This window comes from Heloderma suspectum, chromosome 1 (assembly GCF_057233095.1).
Source record: "Heloderma suspectum isolate Gila_16-S chromosome 1, 16-S_ref, whole genome shotgun sequence".
Lineage (NCBI taxonomy): Eukaryota > Metazoa > Chordata > Lepidosauria > Squamata > Helodermatidae > Heloderma > Heloderma suspectum.
Genome location: NC_139458.1, coordinates 385,142,177 through 385,160,218, shown reverse-complemented (window position 1 = coordinate 385,160,218; position 18,042 = coordinate 385,142,177).

Sequence of the window (18,042 nt, the reverse complement as noted above, 5' to 3'; positions counted from 1 at the left end):
CTTGAATGCCTCCAGTGTGGGAGAGCCCACAACCTCCCTAGGTAGGAGATATGGTGCTTACAGACATGGTGCTGGGTAAACTAAAGGAAAAGGGTAACATAATTCTTGAAGACTTTCCAACTAAGGAGACATGACAAAAGTCTTATAATACCATCCCAGAAAATGCTCCAAAGGTCCCAACTCCTCAGACAAAAACTAAGGATAAGAAAGGTAAAGGTTCTAATAGTGATAAGGAAAGGAGAAACAGATAAACTCCAGATGTCTTTAAAAAAAAAACAATAAAAACCACACACACAAACCAAAATGACACAGAAATCCAAAAATGAGAAATATTCAGTTTGTTAAAAGATAACATAAACTCAAGAAAAGACTAAGTTAAGTGAGATAGAGGGAAAGGATTTGGTGACCCAAAGGCCAACATGTCCCAACAAGAGCAAATTGCTAATGCAGGAGTGATTCAGGATCCATAGTCAGTAACAAAGTCACCACTGAAGGTTACCTCAACTCCCTGGAAACCCACTGGACAGGAAACCATGCAGGACCTTTCACTGATCAATAAATCCTGGCAACTGCTGTTAATAAAACACGATTTTGGTTTTATAAATTATCCCAAACCCAAAGGTAAGCTGTTACAACTGGAATGCAAATTACATTTCTTGCAACTTTTTACATCTCTGACCGCAATCCCGCTGACAGTGGAGGACTTAGTAGAGATAGAATACCTCTTCTACAACTGTAATACCACCCAATCAATTATGACATTTGCATTAAATACCATAGTAGCTAAAAATATAGTGTTAATGATCCTCTATTCTTTGAGAAAGCTATAAAAATTAGCAGAATTTTTAAAGACATATCTCAGTTCTCTCTTGGGGAATAATAAGAACAGCCACAGAGAACATCTCCAACTGTGCTTTTATTGACCCACCAGTTGAAATTCTAGTAGACCTAAGCACAGCTAAAGAAGTCATATCTGCTTCTTTCAATGAATCATCTGATAATATTTCAGTAAGGGCTTCCTATAAAATCCTAGCTGCGGTAGGAAGATTATGAGTAACAAAGATACTACCCTGGACAATTTGTTCCTAGAAGAGGGAGGGTTAATAAATAGTTTTGATTCCCGCCCAGCTCTGGAACAGCAAGGTATTGTGTTGAAATGTTCTGCCTTTAAAGATATTTGCTGAATAAGTGTAATCAGGATTCTGAGAATAAGCTAAATAATATCACACCTTTTTGGAAGATAATAAAAAAGAAAAGTCTGCATAGCAACAAGCTCTTTGAGTCCCCAGATATCGTGCTTTTCTGCACAAGGCTGTTAATTGGCTGTTAATCTGCTGTATCTACTTTCAGTTTTGTCACAGAATTGAGATCCAAGTAGGGATGTCAGAGAATTCCGCCACGGATCTCGGTGAGGCCGAATGCCAGTGCATTCGCCCCCCCCCCCGAAATCTGTGGCGGAACGGCCTGCCACCCCCCCGGGATGAGACTTACCTGGGGTGGATCTTCCAGGTGGCAGCAGCTCCGGCGGCGGCTCCAGTGGCAGCTTCGGCGGCAGCAGCAGGCAGTCTTCCGACCAGCTGCCCCGCCGCCATTTCCAGGCTTGTGAAAAAAAAAAAAAAAAAGATGTGATAGGCTACGTAAAGATTTACGTAGCCTATCATGGCTAGGTTTAAAAAAAAAAGAAAAAAAGACGTGATAGGCTACGTAAATCTTTACGTAGCCTATCATGGTTGGGGGTGGGTTTAAAAAAAAAACACGTACGCAAATGGCGGCGGCTACAGCCGCCGCCATTTGCGTTCCTTCTTTTTACCATCTTACTCTACGTAAATATTTACGTAGACTATGACGGCGAAAATCAAGGGCAATGCAAATAGTGAAGCGGGTGCTATTTGCGTCCCCTTTTGATTTGCCTTTTTAGCCTACGTAAAGATTTACATAGGCTAAAACGGTGAATGAAAAAGCCCGCTACGCTATTTGCGTTCCCCTTGATTTTCGCCGTCATAGTCTACGTAAATATTTACGTAGATTAAGATGGCCAAAAAGAAGGAATGCAAATGGCAGCAGCCGTAGCCGCCGCCATTTGCATACACGGGTGGTTTGTTTTGTTTTGTTTTTTTACCCAGAGTCCTCCGTGGCCGGAAATCTGGCTGCAGACGGCTCTGGCCTGGCCGGGCCACACCTGGCCGGCTGCTCCGCAGAGCTGCCGCGGAGCACAGCCGGCCGTTGGAGGATTCCGGGGGAAGGAACGGAGCAACTCCCCCCCCGGCCAGGATTCCGGGGGGAGGGACAGAACGCCTCCCCCCCACCATCAACATAATCCACAAAAGGTAAGTCACTTTCGTACATCCCTAGATCCAAGCACTATACGACAAGTGTTTCCTTTCCTGCTTTTCTGCTACATAACCTCCAGGTGGGACTGTGTTGTAGCAGAATAGAGCAAATACACAACAGAAAATAGAGCTTTCTTTCACTTTCACAATGTCACATTTTCCCTGCTCTAAAAACCTTGCTGAAAGTGCTGGTTAGACATACAAGCAAAACTGAAGGGTCATGACATCATCTAAAGAACCCAGAAACAATTGTGAGTAGGGAATGAGAAGCACACAATAAATGCCTCATGTAGAAAAGCCCCTAAGGTAGACTGGGAAAGGCATTTTAGCAATTTGTTTAATGCTACTTGCATTAAACACATTCATCACATGTGTACACATTCATCAGCCCCTATGTTCTATGCTTGGTACTACAAATTCATGGCCCTCTGTATCTGTTAAAGACACTGAGGACCTAATTAACTCAATGCCTGCTACGAAAGCATCAGAAGAAAACTGGGTTCCAGTGGAGGTATTTAAACATAACATTAAATGGTGGTTACCAATCCTGGCCAAACTGTTTGATTATATCAACTACAGTGGGGATTTCCCCAAGGGCTGGAACACAAGCATAGTAATCCCAATCTTCAAGAAAGGGGACCATAAAGTGGCATCCAACTACAGACCAATTAGTCTTAGTTATATTGCAGCTAACCTATATGCTAGACATTTGCTAATGAAACTAGAAGATTGGGTCATCATTAATGATATTCTGATTGAAGAACAAGCTGGGTTCCAAGCAGGCCATTCAACATTAGATCATTGTTTTTTACTAGACCATTTGATCAATAATACAATTGAAATCTAAACTGTATGTGGCATTTGTCTTTTGTATGTGTGGCCTTTGAGTTTGATTCAATTGATAGAAATCAGTTATGGGCAAGACTAGCAGATTTAAACATCTGTTAGCATCTTCTGATTTGGTAAGACTTTTACATGGAAAGTCTAATAGCCGAATGAGATTCTCCCTTGTAGGTCACATGTCTCATAGTACCTCAGTGACTTGTGATGTTGAACAAGGATGTTTCTTGGCCCCACTCCACTTCAATCTGTTTGTCAATGACACTACCTTAGGTTGCGTGTGGCAGTGCATAGCTAGTATCTTTGGGGCAGGAGAGGGAGGTGGAGAAACGAATTCAGACACAGACTTGGATGGCTTAAATAATTGGCCACAATTTTATTGGTTCAGCTTGGAATATAGTTGGCGGGGACATAGGGGCATGGATGCATTAATCGGACTACCCTCCTAGGGATGTTAGAGAATTCACAGATCCCAGGGGGGGCGAATTCCAGTGAATTTGGCCCCCAGAATCTGTGGCAGAATGGAGCCCCCCGCCCCACCACCCGGCAAAAGCCCCACGAAACGAAGCCTACCTAGCTGCGGCTCCAGCTCCGGCAGCAGAGGCTCCGGCTGCTGCCGGGCTGCTGCGGCCGCAAATGGCGGCCATCGTAGCGGCCGCCATTTGCGTCCCTATGCTGGCCCATGATAGGCTACGTATATATTTACGTAGCCTATCACAGCTAAAGCAGGGACACAAATGGCATCCCCTACACAGGACGCCATTTGCATCCGCAGCAGCCCGGCAGCAGCTGGAGGCCCCACTGCAGGTTGGCCCAGCCAGCAGCTCTGCGGCCTGACCACAGAGCAGAGCCGGCCAGGCAGGATTCCGGGAGGGAGGAACGGATCACCTCCCCCCACCTGCGGAACCCATCGGAGCCAGGTAAGCAGGGTTTCGTACACCCCTATTCCTGCAGTCTGATCCCATCAACCTGGCCTGCCTGCCAGGTGCCTCATTGTCGGGGGCAGGAGTCAGAGGCACACCCCACGGTGCAGACTGTTGAAGTGAGCCCCTTTCTGCCTCCCTGGGGTGTGGCCCAGATTGCAGCCCCACACTGAGCTGGGTCTTAATGCCACACACACCCCTGGTCCCTTAAGAGGGACCCGCTTTTGAAGGGCAAAATGGGGCACCCAATCCCACTCCCCTTCCCAATGGATACAGACAGCCCAATGCCTTCCATGCCTACAAGGTTGTGACTTACCATTTCAAGTTTTATAACCACCCTTACAGTTATAGTTGTCAAGCCGAACAAATCTAAATATCACCAAGTCGTTATTCTTGCAGCAGGTAAGGTGAAAACCCTGCACACTGGTGCCAATCTGTGCACAGGTAAAATTCCTTCCCAGCCCCGTTGACTGGTGACTAACCATAATCCAGGGCAAGAAATGAGTTACCCTGGAGTGGGTGGGTGGGTGGGGAAGTCAGCGACGACAATGCTGAAGCCAAGTGGGAGGCTCCGCTCTTAACAGCCTCTGGCGGACTAGAGGGAGGGAAGCTTTCCCTCCAGTCCACCAACAAAGCCCTCTTCCTGCTGAGCCAATGTAGTCCTGATTGGCTCCCTGCCTCCCACATGGGTGCACACTTGGCACCGCTGCCGTGGCTCAGCTGTCCCCTCCCTGCCTCCCCACCGGGACTGTGTGCACCACAACACTGCTCCCCAGGTAAGCCAGGAGCTGCATTTTCAGAGGTGACTCTTTTCCCGTGTAAAACTGTGTGACAGAAAGCTATCCTTTCTCCTGTATGCTGATGAAATGATTCTCAAATCTCACACTCAGGTTACTGTTGGCATTGACTAAGTATCCCTCCCCCCATCTACTGTCTATCAACTATGGGAAGACTAAGGGCATTTCTACACCAGCCTAAATTCCTGCATTTAAAACAGGGCCTTCTGCTTCCGTTTTAAATGCAGGATCACAACTGACTCCCTTTATTACATGTGCTTCCTTTTTCCCTTCCCCTTTCCCCCTCCTCCCCACCCCTCGGTATCTGAGACTTCCATTATCTTTCATTGATCTTGCTCCTCTTCTTCCTGCTTTAACTCTTTTGACAGAGGAAACTGAAGCAGAACACAACAGGGTAATTTGATAGCTCATTATCTGTGATCTACTTAAAAACAGAATAAAGGGCATTTAGTGCAGGAGGATCACTGCAGGGTCACTGTATCATCTAAGGAGCCCGCAAACTTCCATGAAGGAGCAATCTCAATCGCAGGATAAAAGCCTGGTGTGAAGGAGCCCGCAAACTTCCATGAAGGAGCAATCTCAATCGCAGGATAAAAGCCTGGTGTGAAGGAGCCCTAAGGCTCCTATGTCTTCGGACATAGGACCTCAAAACCAAACTGGAGAATAGATGCTCAATCTATTGAGCAAGTTTCCTCATATATCAATATTTGGGTTTGCTATTCTCATCATCTGGTCACTGGGAGGACCAGTATAAGTCTCTGAAATTAAAGATACAGTAAATCAACAACCAAAAGCAATACTGAAGCTTTGGCATGCAGGTGGCAGTCATCAAATTCAGCCAATTCTGCATCTATTGAATGCAAATATCTTATCACGTTTCTCCTATGGGGGAGAGATATGGCATGCAAAATTCCTCCATTATATGGATTTTGCTGAAAACAAATTTTTGAGAACAATTTTTGGTGTCTCCAGGGGTACCCCTATATCTTACTCTCTATGAGGAGTGATAAGTACATTTTACTGATTATGATCTGTTGTTATATGTCTGTTTTTTGTATTCATAGAATCATAGAATAGTAGGGTTGGAAGGGGCCTTCAAGACCATCGAGTCCAACCCCCTGCGTAATGCCTCTGTCTACTCTAAGTATGATGCCTCTATCTTCTCTAAGTAGGAACCCAAAACAATTGGATCCAACCCATTGAATTTGGTCCACAAACTAACTGGAAACCCAATAGTAACTTGCCATGTAAGCCTCTCGCTAAACCATAGTGTTTTGCTACACTTCTGCACCTGATCAGGAATCCAGGCGGCAGGGGAGTGATCGAGCTCTTTGCCACTAAACAGGACAATACACATGAAGGACTTCTCAAGTGGTATTATCCCTTGAAAAATGGTCATGTGTATGCATTCTTTACCCTGAGTCCCGAAGCTTGCAAAGCAACAGAGGCTGAAGGGAAATGAAAGTAATCAGTTCACTGTGAGGGCTTTGTTATCGTCTAAGGAGGAGCCAGTAGGAACCAGACTTCATGAGACTTCTGTTTCCTACAAGTCTATGAAAGACACAAGTGCTCCAGTAAAAATGTATGAGACCCACATGTGTGTTACGGCAGGTGCTGGAGACTGTGAGATACCTTCCCAGCATGTTATCGCATTAGGTGCCGTTCCACTGGCTTTAACCATTTTACTTAAACCCCCATAAACACATGTTTGTTTTGCTGGGACTGCGAGGTGCCATTTAGATAGTGAAGGCTCAATTAACTAGGTTTCTATTCTTTTGCACTTGATGTAAATCAGGCTATTAGGGAGGCAGCAAAAATAAGCGAGCAGAATTGGCTCTAACCGTTTAGCGGCTGCTAATTGAGATGAAAGTGAGAGCGACACATTGAATTTTAGCATTCTCCATGTAGACAGTTTAGTGCTGGTTTTTTTATTGCAAGAATTTATGAACTGTGCAATGATAGCGCCAGTGAAAACATGACAATGTAATGGCATGGATCACTGTGGCGCTTAATTTTTTACTGTATGACAATTGGGAGAGACGGGAGGTGATGGAACATTGCTTCCCATGCTTTAAGGAACTTTTTGGTGAAACTGCCTTTTCCCAAACCACTTGGATGGCCAAAAGAGGACATGAGTAAATGTCAGCATCTTATAATTTTGGGACAAGGACCTTGAGAAAAATGTGATGCCTTTTAATGTATAGAACATGAGTATCTGGCAACCTATTGGTACTTTGGTTTCTTATGTAACCTGAAAACCAGGAAAATATCAGATATTAAATATTTCAGTTCCCCACCACCACCACCATTTATAAAATGTATGCCCCCACTTCGATTTCCATTATAGCAGCTACATAATATATTTCTAGATCAGAATGCTTTGCATCATCCTGCCCTTCAAGGAGAAGGATGCACAGCACTAGTGACGGATGTGTATGTTTCATGTGTCTGTGCTATAAGTGTGCATTATGTGTGGCTGTAGTCATGGACGTGCAAAGCCTCACTGAGAAATCTCATTAATCTTATCTAAACTCTTCTGTTTTACCAAAAAGATTCCTTATGTGTTTTGTCCATGCAAGAACTTTTGAAATCATCTTCAACTTACTTGCAGGAGAAATTTAGTTATGACCTGGGGTTGCACAAAAACCACATGAGAAATTTCACTAGCCTTATCTTTTATATTTTATGGAGCCATCCTGTGGCCCTTAGACAGCAACCCAGGGGCCTTAGGGTGCAGGAGATGTCCCCCTCTGAGGCTGGAGAGCTTCAACCTTGGAGAAGGAGATCTGATTGCAGATCCCAACCCCCACCCCTTCAAACCCCTTTCAGCCACCACAGATACCTTGCCAGTGGCTCCCTCTCCCAAGGTCAGAACTCCAACCTTGGGAAGGGGTGTGTGTGGCAGAGGTATGCTTATGGTTGGGGAGGGAGAGGCCATGGATCTAATATATCCATCAGTCTCTCAGGCACCAACCATGCCCTTGGCACAAACAGGAAGTTAGGCCCTGAGGCCCATCTAACAGAAACCCCTTTTCAGGAGGAACAAGAAGCAAAAAAAAATTACCTTCACTGTTCTTCCCACCCTGCCAGCAAGAACCTGGTAGGGCTTTGGATTGGCTGGAGCATCTGAGATCAGAATGCTCTGTCAATTTCTAGAAGTTTAATATTTGATGAGTGCCCAGCTGCAGTTTGACAAGTATTGCCTGTTTTTTTTCTATGGACTAAAATGGGGTTCCATTTGTAGTAACATTTCTCTGCTTGTACAGTGTCTTTTGGAAAACAGTTTGTCATCTTAGGTAAGGGAGAAGGTGTAGTATGTGCTTTTCCCCAGAAGAAATATAAGGTACTTGTAGGTTTTTTTTTTTTTTTGGGGGGGGGGGAGTGCAATTTTCCACACAGTTTTATCCTATGGAGTTTGATAAGCTCAAATTCACAGGTTAGAAGGGGGACTAGAATGGAATGTGAGTGCAGCTAGGGATGATGGAGAAATCTGAGAGGGACTAAAATGAGCTTGGATTTCTAAGAATCCAACCTGTGGAATTGGCTGCGGACCAAGTTCCTCAGAGTCCATGAACTTTTGGATCTTTTTTTATTTTCCCCAAATTTACACAAATCTATTTGTAAGAAAATATGCACATTTCTACTGAAACCGGTAAAAATATGTGGGGAAAAGCTGGATGGAATTTGGGACAATACACTAAATGTTACAAACTAAGGTAAATTAAGTAAATTGTTACAAACGCTGTTATGGAATCATTTGTGTATTTTTCTGCATAATGAAAAAAACTGGGATCCATCTCTGAACAGATGATGGAACAAAAGGCGCCTGACAATCCATGAAACACAGATGGAGTGGATTTTACACCGTCCGTACATCCCTAAGTAAGCTCTCTGGTGGAATGACAGCATCTCAACCCTTTTTGACCCTGATGAGCCACTGTAGGGAAATTCTGAGGGGACTGGAAAATAGGAGGAAAGTCCTGAGGGCGCTGAGGAAAGACCAGGATAGAGAGCACCATCAGCATTCTGTCCAACTGTCACATAAATGGGTCCTAGATGACCATCCCTTGGAACAGTCTAATAGATTTAACTACATGGGAATAGGGATGTACGAAAGTGCCCTTACCTGGCTCCATCGGGTTCTGCTGAGGGAGGAGGCGCTCCATCCCTCCTTCCAGAATCCTTGCCGGGGGGGAGGCGCTCCGCACCTCCCCCCCCGGAATCCTGGCCGGCCGGCTCCACTCCATGGGGATTCCGCAGAGCTGCTGGCCGGCTCCGCCAGCAGCCGGACATCCAGCCGCTGGCTAGCAGGGATGCAAATGGCGGCGGCCGTAGCTGCCACCATTTGCGTCCCTGTAGTCAGCCGTGATAGGCTACGTAAAGGCTTACGTAGCCTATCATGTCTGGCTTAAAAAAAAAAAACACACATACGCAAATGGCGGCGGCTACAGCCGCTGCCATTTGCATTCCTTATTTTTGTCCATCTTAGTCTACGTAAATATTTACGTAGACTAAGACGGCGAAAATAACGGGGAACACAAATAGCGTCCGCTACACTATTTGCATTCTCCTTATTTTCACCGTCTTAGTCTACGTAAATATTTACGTAGACTAAGACAGACAAAAATAAGGAACACAATAAGCCGTAATAAGCTGTAGCCGCCACCATTTGCGTACGCGCGTTTGTTTGTTTTTAAGCCAGACGTGATAGGCTACTTAAGTCTTTACGTAGCCTATCACGTCTTGTTAAAAAAAAAAAAAAAAACACCTCCAGACTGCAAATGGTGGTGGTGGCGGCCGGTCAGAAGACCAGCCGCCGCCACCGCCGTCAGAGCCGCCGCCACCGCCCAGAAGATTCGCCCCAGGTAAGTCTCGTCCTGGGGGGGATCCGCGGGGGGGCGGGGGGCAGGCCGTTCCGCCACAGATTTCGGGGGGCCAAATGCACTGGCATTCAGCCTCCATGATGGAATTCTGTGCCATCCCTACATGGGAATTTGTTTTGCTCACAATGGCCTGTGGAATAGCCACTGGCAGGCTACCAAACTCAAGGCCCAATGCTCAATGCAGTCAGCTCTAAAATTTGCTAGAGTAAAGGGTGGGAGTCTGGTGAAGCCAGCTTTAAGGGTTTTTGCTACTAAAGTTGTCCCTCAGATGACATACAGGGCACAAATCTGGGGCATTCTGGAGCTGAATCAGTACAGAATAGATTTATCCGCATACTACTGGGTCTTCTGCCAGGAACGGCAGCGGCACATTTGCAGGAAGAAGCTGGTGTAATGCCGATACTATATTTTATTTTGAGGACCATTCTTTATTATTATTTAAAGCTAGAAAGCACTGCAAATGAACTGGTTAAATTGTGTATAACAGGGCAGTTATACATACCCTCTCAAAATAACTGGTTAACTAATAGTAAATTACTACTGAGGGAATATGGATTTGATTTAGAGACCCCTTTTGCTGCTGGAATTTACCCCCAGCTGACGCAATATTTTAGTGCAGCTTCAAGACCTGTTTGTAGCGAAGGATATGGATGCTATAAATTCATCCAGATTTTCTAATACCTTCCCTAGTTTAAAACAGTGCCTTGGAGAAAAGAAATACTTGTCTGAATTAAAACCAGCTTCTCTTTGCAAGGCATATACAACCTGTATTTGGTTGCCTTACTACTAATAAAGTGAAAGTGATAAACAACGGTCAGTAACTGAGTTCTACAATTACTTCTGTGTCTTGGACTGCACAGCTAGAGACAGGCTTTTTTAAAAAAAGAAAAAAGAAATAACCTACCTTCAGGGAACTTATCACTGTTGGACTCTCTTCCCTCTATTTTATGTTACTGTACTTACTTTAAATCGTGGTGTGTGTTTTTTCATTTGGATGTTTCTTTTCCACCTACCCATTTTATTTCCCTGTTAAATAAATCTTAGTTCTTATTTTTATATCTAAGGATGCAAGCCTATGCATGTTTGGACAGAGAAAAGGCCTACAACTCCCAGCATGTCCCAGCCAGCAAGGCTGGGGCATGCTGGGAGTTGTAGGCCTTTTCTCTGTCTAAACATGCATAGGATTGTGCCTTAAGTTGCTCACCAGTTTTTTTCCACCCCCTTTTAGGGAACAGGGGTCCTGATGGGCTGGCGGCATGACAGGCTAGTTTGGTGTCAGCATCTTTCTCCCTTATCCTCTACTATCTCTATGAACTCTCCAGCAATATTTTAACCTGTGGTCTGGATTGAAAGAAGAATAAATACGAATGACATCTGCAAAGTGTCCCATGAATCGGTCTGCAAGTTCTGGTTCAGGGCCATGGCCTGGGGCAGACCCCAGAGTGGGCCCAGGTGTGGAAGCAGGGGCGCAACTTAGTGGCTTGTTGGCAACTCTGGGAGAAAGACGCCTCAGCAATTTCACAGTTTTGTCCTCAACCTTGCTATATCACACTGCAAACTGAAATTCGTTCATTCCAGGCATGTCCTTGCTCTCTCCATAAAATGAAGTACTAAACCTCCCATATTAAGTGGGTTATGTGATGGAATTTACCTATACTTTCCTGGCTCTTCCTGGCTCCCCTTTGCCACCACCAGATCTTAAATAAGAAGAGGCAAACTTTCTTTAGGTATACGGGGTCCTGTATTTTCATTGCTTGCTGGTGACCATGGAAAAGGTGGAATGGTACATTTCCAGAGCAGAAGATATGGCAGAAGAGCCAGCTGCACTGGAAAAGTAGTAGCAGCTAGAGCTATATGCACAGTGTCCGAGACATACATTTGGGACTGTGAGTAGTGCATCAGACTTCCTGGGGAAGCCAGCCAGACCTCCTAAACAGGGCTATGCAGATAAGCCAACACAAAGAAGGACTTCTTAGTATCAATCTTCCCTTAAACTTACTTATTCCTTCACATGTCAATAGGTTCCACAATCTCGTACACTGAGAAAAAGAAGTTAGAATGAATGTTTCATGCTACTGTGCCCAAAAAATCCATGTGAATTCACAAGATTGTGAATAAGGGGTGTGTGCGTATTTCACGGGTATCCAAAGAACCTGTATTTGCACGTATCACCTGGGGGCATTTGCACCTGTGTCAACCCTGTGCCAGGATGCACCATACCTCAGGCCTGGAGAACAGTCACCATCTCTCAGCCTAACCTACCTCACAGGGTTATTATAAAGATAAAATGGGAGAGAACTATGTTGAGTTCTTTGGAGGAAACGAAGGTTATAAATGTACACAACAACAAATAAATGTAAATAATAACAAATTACAGAAGAAAATTGTGGATAGCTACACAGATCTGGAACCTAGACTAGGGGGGGAAAGCAGCTGGTAGCAGGGAGTTGCGTGAGCAACTCAGGAAGTGAGAAAAGGATTAAGAGGAGGCTGGTGGCTCCAATTTCGATGGGGCTGTGGATCCATTCTGGGTTTCAGTCAGAACCAGCCAGAACTCTAAAAAGAGCTATCCAAGGTGCTGAACCTATTCTGTATAGCTCCTTCAGAGTTCTGGCTGGTTCGGACTGAAACCCAGAATGGATTTACAGCCCCATCAAAATTGGATCCACCAGCTTCCGCTGAAAGGATTAAAACCATCATGCTCCCTTAATTGTCTCCAAAATAAATCACAGTTTTCCAGCTCAGATTTGCATGGGAGAAGCAAATGCCTGGCTTTATAGACACTAGGTTGAGGCAAAATGTCTAGTTTTACCCTATGCTGCAAAGTTTCCAGACTCCACATGAAAAAAATCTCCCCCACTGGCCACACATTTCTATTTTGCTTCCTTTTTCCTTTCCTCTTCCTTGTAGGCACCCAAGATATGTGGCCATTAGAGGAAAGGCATTAATGCCATATATTTAACATTCATCATTGTTAATGATGTTATCTTAAGCTATACTTACTTCAGAGGCTGATTAACTGCTAACTGAAATCAGAGCATAGAGCATTACTGAAAAGGCTTCTAGGGTGATAACTATCACCTTGTATTAATAAGAATATCATTAATGCTTCTTGATTAACTCCAATCCATGGTTCCCTTAGCTAGAAGGTCTGAGTCTTTTGTGCAATTTATGGCCAATGCAGTACAAGCAGGTCCCCTTCATCAACCTGTTTCTTTAGCATGCCACACTCGATGAGAATAGGATGGGTGAGGATTTTGTTCGGTTAGTTTTTGATAAGAATTTACCTAAATTCATACATTTCCTCATAAAGGACTTGAGATTTTAAAAAACGAATATGGGAGAATGCAAAACTAGCAGATTTGTCTATTCAGGCCCAGAATATTGAGTTCCAAGCTCTTAGAAGTCTGGGTTTGAATCCCTGTGAATTCAGCCATGTTCTGTGGTGCTCTTGTTAGCATTGCTAACTCTTTTTTTTTTTTTCTGACAAGCTCCTCATCTTTAACAGCTCCGTGCAATAAATCTCTTGTGGAAAGACCCTCCATAGTATGACCAATGACCTTGAGTCAGATAAAACAGCTTCCTTACCAAGGGAAGGACATTTCTGAATTAGTCAGGTTTCAACCGTTTCAAAAGAACTACTCCAGCTTTCAGTGCCACAAAACATGTGATTTAATTTCATACCTACCCTTTCAGGTTGAGCATCGACTTTTGAATTGTCAAAAAAGAGGAAATGATCACTCAAAAAAATGGACAAAAGAGGGTACCAATGTGCATAAAATGTGCAGATGTTCATTTATATGCATAGATACACACGTTGAAATAGCTGTTATAAATAGAAATAAAGTATATCTCACCACAGTGTGGAAGAGAGTGACCAGGTGACCTGTGTGCCCTGCTTAGTCTGCTGTCCAGATGCTATTAATGGGAAACTGCAAGGCCCACCTTTTCCTTCTGATGGTTCTTTATCTTTAAACTTGATTTGGCCTGGACAGCCCTTCAAATAGAGAATGCCTTCAAAATAAAGGACAGCCCTCTGGCAGCTGTTTAAATACAGGGCTGCCCTCTATAACAGAGGACACACAGCCACCCAAAGTAGATATAACTCCCCTGGGGAAAGAGGCCATCTCCATAATCTGTCTGAAGTTTGAGTCTAATTATGAACTCACAAAATAAATGCTAAAAGGAGCAAGAAATAGGAAGTGACCACTTGAGGGAATCAAATTAAGAAGATTAGGCCATGTTACTGCAGGCAAAATCTATTTGTTTGCTTCTTCCAGACCTTGCGTGGAATGTGAGTTCCATCTCTTCAGGCATAACAGCACAACTCATCAAGTTGGGAAGAACAAGCCATTTTCAATTGTTCCATATGATGGCTGTCACTAGGTATACTGAGAAAATTGTGTTATCAACGTTTGTTTGTTTAATGGATTTACCATATTCACATCTCCCGACCTCTGTTTCCTGACTCCTAGCTGAGCAGAGCAGAGCAGAGGAAGCTGCTCCAGCTGCTCTAGGGACTATAGAAGCAAGCAAGCTTCCAGAGAGTGAGTGATCAGAATGAGCAAACAGGAAGAGCAAACAGGAGTTGGCCAGGGGAGTTGCCGTGGAAGAGGAGACAAAGGAGACAAAGGCAAAGAGGTAAGTGGGCTGGAGGAAGCCCAGGGGGCTGCCCTTTCCCTTCTGAGTGGCTGTGAGCTCACCAGGTGCTCCTGAGAGCTCCAACTAAATTGGGGGGGTGGCCTGAGTACTCCCAGCAGCTGTGTGGGCAGGAAGTTTCAGTCTGTTTCCTGCCTCCTAGCTGAGCAGAGCAGAAGAAGCTGCTCCAGCTGGTCTAGGGACTATAGAAGTGAGCAAGCTCCCAGAGAGAGAGCGGTCAGAGCGAATGAACAGGGAGAGCAAACAAGAGTTGACCAGGGGAGTTTGGCAGGGGAGGTCAAGGGGGAGGCCCCTAACTTATTATTATTAGTAGTATAAGTATTAGTATTGTTATAACATTTTTAAATTTATTTCTCTTGTAACACATACTTCCATACTAGTGGGACTCTGTTTTTAACCTCCAGTAAGTAGAGGAACAAGCACAGGCTACCCTAGAACAATCAGAAAGCTAGACACAAAAAGGGAAAAGAGATGATGGAAGGACAAGACTCTCCAGTGGTGGTGACCTGCAAGGCGTGTGCAATGTTTGTTTTCTTGCCTGAGAACAACATGGCCTATACATGCGACAAGTGCAAGTTGATCACACTGCTGGAAGAAAAAGTAAGAGGACTGGTGCGGCAACTGTCAACTCTCCGGGGAGTCAGAGAACATGAAGAGTTTTTGGACAGAACGGTGGAACTACAGCAGCAAAGTGAAGAACAGAAGCTAGAAGACCAACAGCAAGCTGAGGCAGAAGAGGAAAATGCTGAGGTGAGGAAAAATGCAGTAGAGGATACTCCTTGAAAAAGGGTGACAGGAGGAGAAGAACTAGATGCCACTCTGCACCAGTGGAAGCAGTGGAGTTATGGAAATGTTTCCAGGTACTTGAGGATGAGACTGGAGGACAGCCTGCAGAGGAAGAATCACAGGGGAAGCTGCATGAAAGCGAGCAAGAGGCTGAAGGTCAGTCAAGCAGAGGCAATGAAACTAAGGCCTACAACAACAAGAAGAGAAGAGTAGTAGTAGTGAGCAGGGATGCAAATGGTGTAGCGGGCGCCATTTGCATCCCTGCTCTTTGCCATGATAGGCTACGTAAATATATATGTAGCCTATCACGGCTAATGCAGGGGCGCAAATGGCTCCTGCTCCGCTGGACGCCATTTGCGGCCGCAGCCCAGCAGCAGATGGAAGTCCAGCTGTGGGCAGGCCCGGCTGGCATCTCCAAAGACTTGCCGTGTAGTGGAGCCGGCCAGGGAGGATTCCGGGAGGAGGGGCAGATCGCCTCCCCCCCACCATGGATGCCCCGGACCAGAACGGGGTAAGTAATCCACCCATCCCTAGGACTAGAGGAAACAAGGATCAGGTGGATCCACAGTTGGCTAAAGAATCGGACTCAAAGAGTGCTTATCAATGGGATCTTCTCAAACTGGGGAGAGGTAACGAGCGGGGTGCCACAGGGCTCAGTCCTGGGCCCACTGCTCTTCAACATTTTTATTAATGACTTGGATGAGGAGGTGCAGGGAATGCTGATCAAATTTGCAGATGACACCAAATTGGGAGGGATAGCTAATACTTTGGAAGACAGTAACAAAATTCAAAGTGATCTTGATAGACTGGAGTGCTGGGCAGAAAACAACAGAATGATATTTAATAGGGATAAATGCCAAGTTCTGCACCTAGGAAAAAGAAACCAAATGCACAGTTACAAGATGGGGATACATGGCTCAGCAACACTACAAGCGAGAAGGATCTTGGAATTGTTGTCGATCACAAGCTGAATATGAGCCAACAAGGTGATGTGGCTGCAAAAAAGGCAAAAGCTATTTTGGGATGCATTAATAGAAGCATAGCTTCCAAATCCCGGGAAGTACTAGCTCCCCTCTATTCGGCACTGTTTAGGCCTCATCTGGAGTGCTGTGTCCAGTTCTGGGCACTGTACTTTAAGAAGGATGCAGACAAGCCGGAGAGGGTTCAGAGGAGGGCAACAAGGATGATGGACTAGAAACAAAGCCCTATGAAGAGAGACTGAAAGAACTGGGCATGTTTAGCCTTGAGAAGAGGAGGGGAGATATGATAGCGCTCTTCAAGTCCTTGAAAGGTTGTCACAGAGAGGAAGGCCAAGATCTCTTCTCAATCATCCCAGAGTGCAGGACACAGAATAATGGGTTCAAGTTACAGGAAGCCAGATTCCGGCTGAACACCAGGAAAAACTTCCTGACTGCTAGAGCAACACGACAATGGAACCAATGACCTAGGGAGGTAGTGGACTCTCCCATACTGGAGGCATTCAAGACGAGGCTGGACAGCCATCTGCCAGGGATGCTTTGACTTGGATTCTTGCATTGAGCAGGGTGTTGGACTCAATGGTCTTGTAGGCCCCTTCCAACCCTACTATTCTATGATTCTATGACCCGTTCAGTGAGCCAAGAAAGAGTTGGCTTGAAATCTGTACTTTTGCAAAGTTTTTTGATGCAGTTCATCTCATCGCAAAAATGTACATATTAGAGAAAAATGCACACAAAATGCATACATTTGAAAATAAAAAGGTGCACAAAACTGCTTTTCAGCAATACAAAGTACATTGCTGAAATGTGCATTTTTAAATGTGCAGAAAATTCTACTTTAGGAAAAATATGCACCATAAATTACGAATTTCCATATGGATTTTTGTTTTAGAGATCACGAAATGGACCAGAAATGGACCAAGATGAGCTTAACAACATTAACAAAAATGACAATCTTGGTGAGACCGGGATTAACAGATCTATCCATCCATCCCTTCTTGTCCCCATACATTGTGCCAGGCATGTGTAGTAGCATATCATGCATGACAGACACTTCTTTTCCATATCATCACAAATCAGGCGTGCGGGAATATTCTTCTATTTTGTGGAGGAAACCACCCAGTTCGTGCCGTGAGCTTCCACACATGATCTATACACAGATAAGCCATTTGGTGAAACAATTTAAAGAGCCTTTACTTGGTGGCTGTTGCATATCATATGTTCCAGCCATTTATGAGGATGGAGAACAAAAGAATTGGCACATGCTTCTACAGTAGAGAAAACACAATGGAAATCTTGAGTAGCAAACAGAAGCAAGTTAAAAACAATATCTTCAAAAGACCTTTAACAAAATTCCAAATGCAATTTTTTAAAATTCATGGCTAAACAATGACAAAGTGGATGTTGCAATTCAAAAGTCATCTCTCACCCCTTTTGCTTTGGAGACTGTATAAATCATTGTCTCCTTGCAAGAGGAAGAAATGGATTTTATTTGTCATACAGTACAGGATCATCTTTCCTCAGTGTTCTGTTCTAACCCGGGTCTTGGATGCATCCACAGTGACTAACAATCCAAAGCAAGTGAGTCATTAAGGATGCAATCCTGTACATACAGTACTTACCTGGGAGTAAGTGCCATTGAACTCAGAGGAACATACTTCTGAGTAGGCATGTGTAGGATTGCACAGTAAGCCTTGGAGAAAGGACTGACCTGATTTGCATGTCAATGGTGTCGCTAGCCTGTCTCCCTGTTGGCCTTTGAGAATGCTGTCAAGATGCACCCCTTAATTGTTGACCAGAAGCAGTGAGTTCCCTGTGGGACTGCTCAGGGCTAGATGGGACTTGGA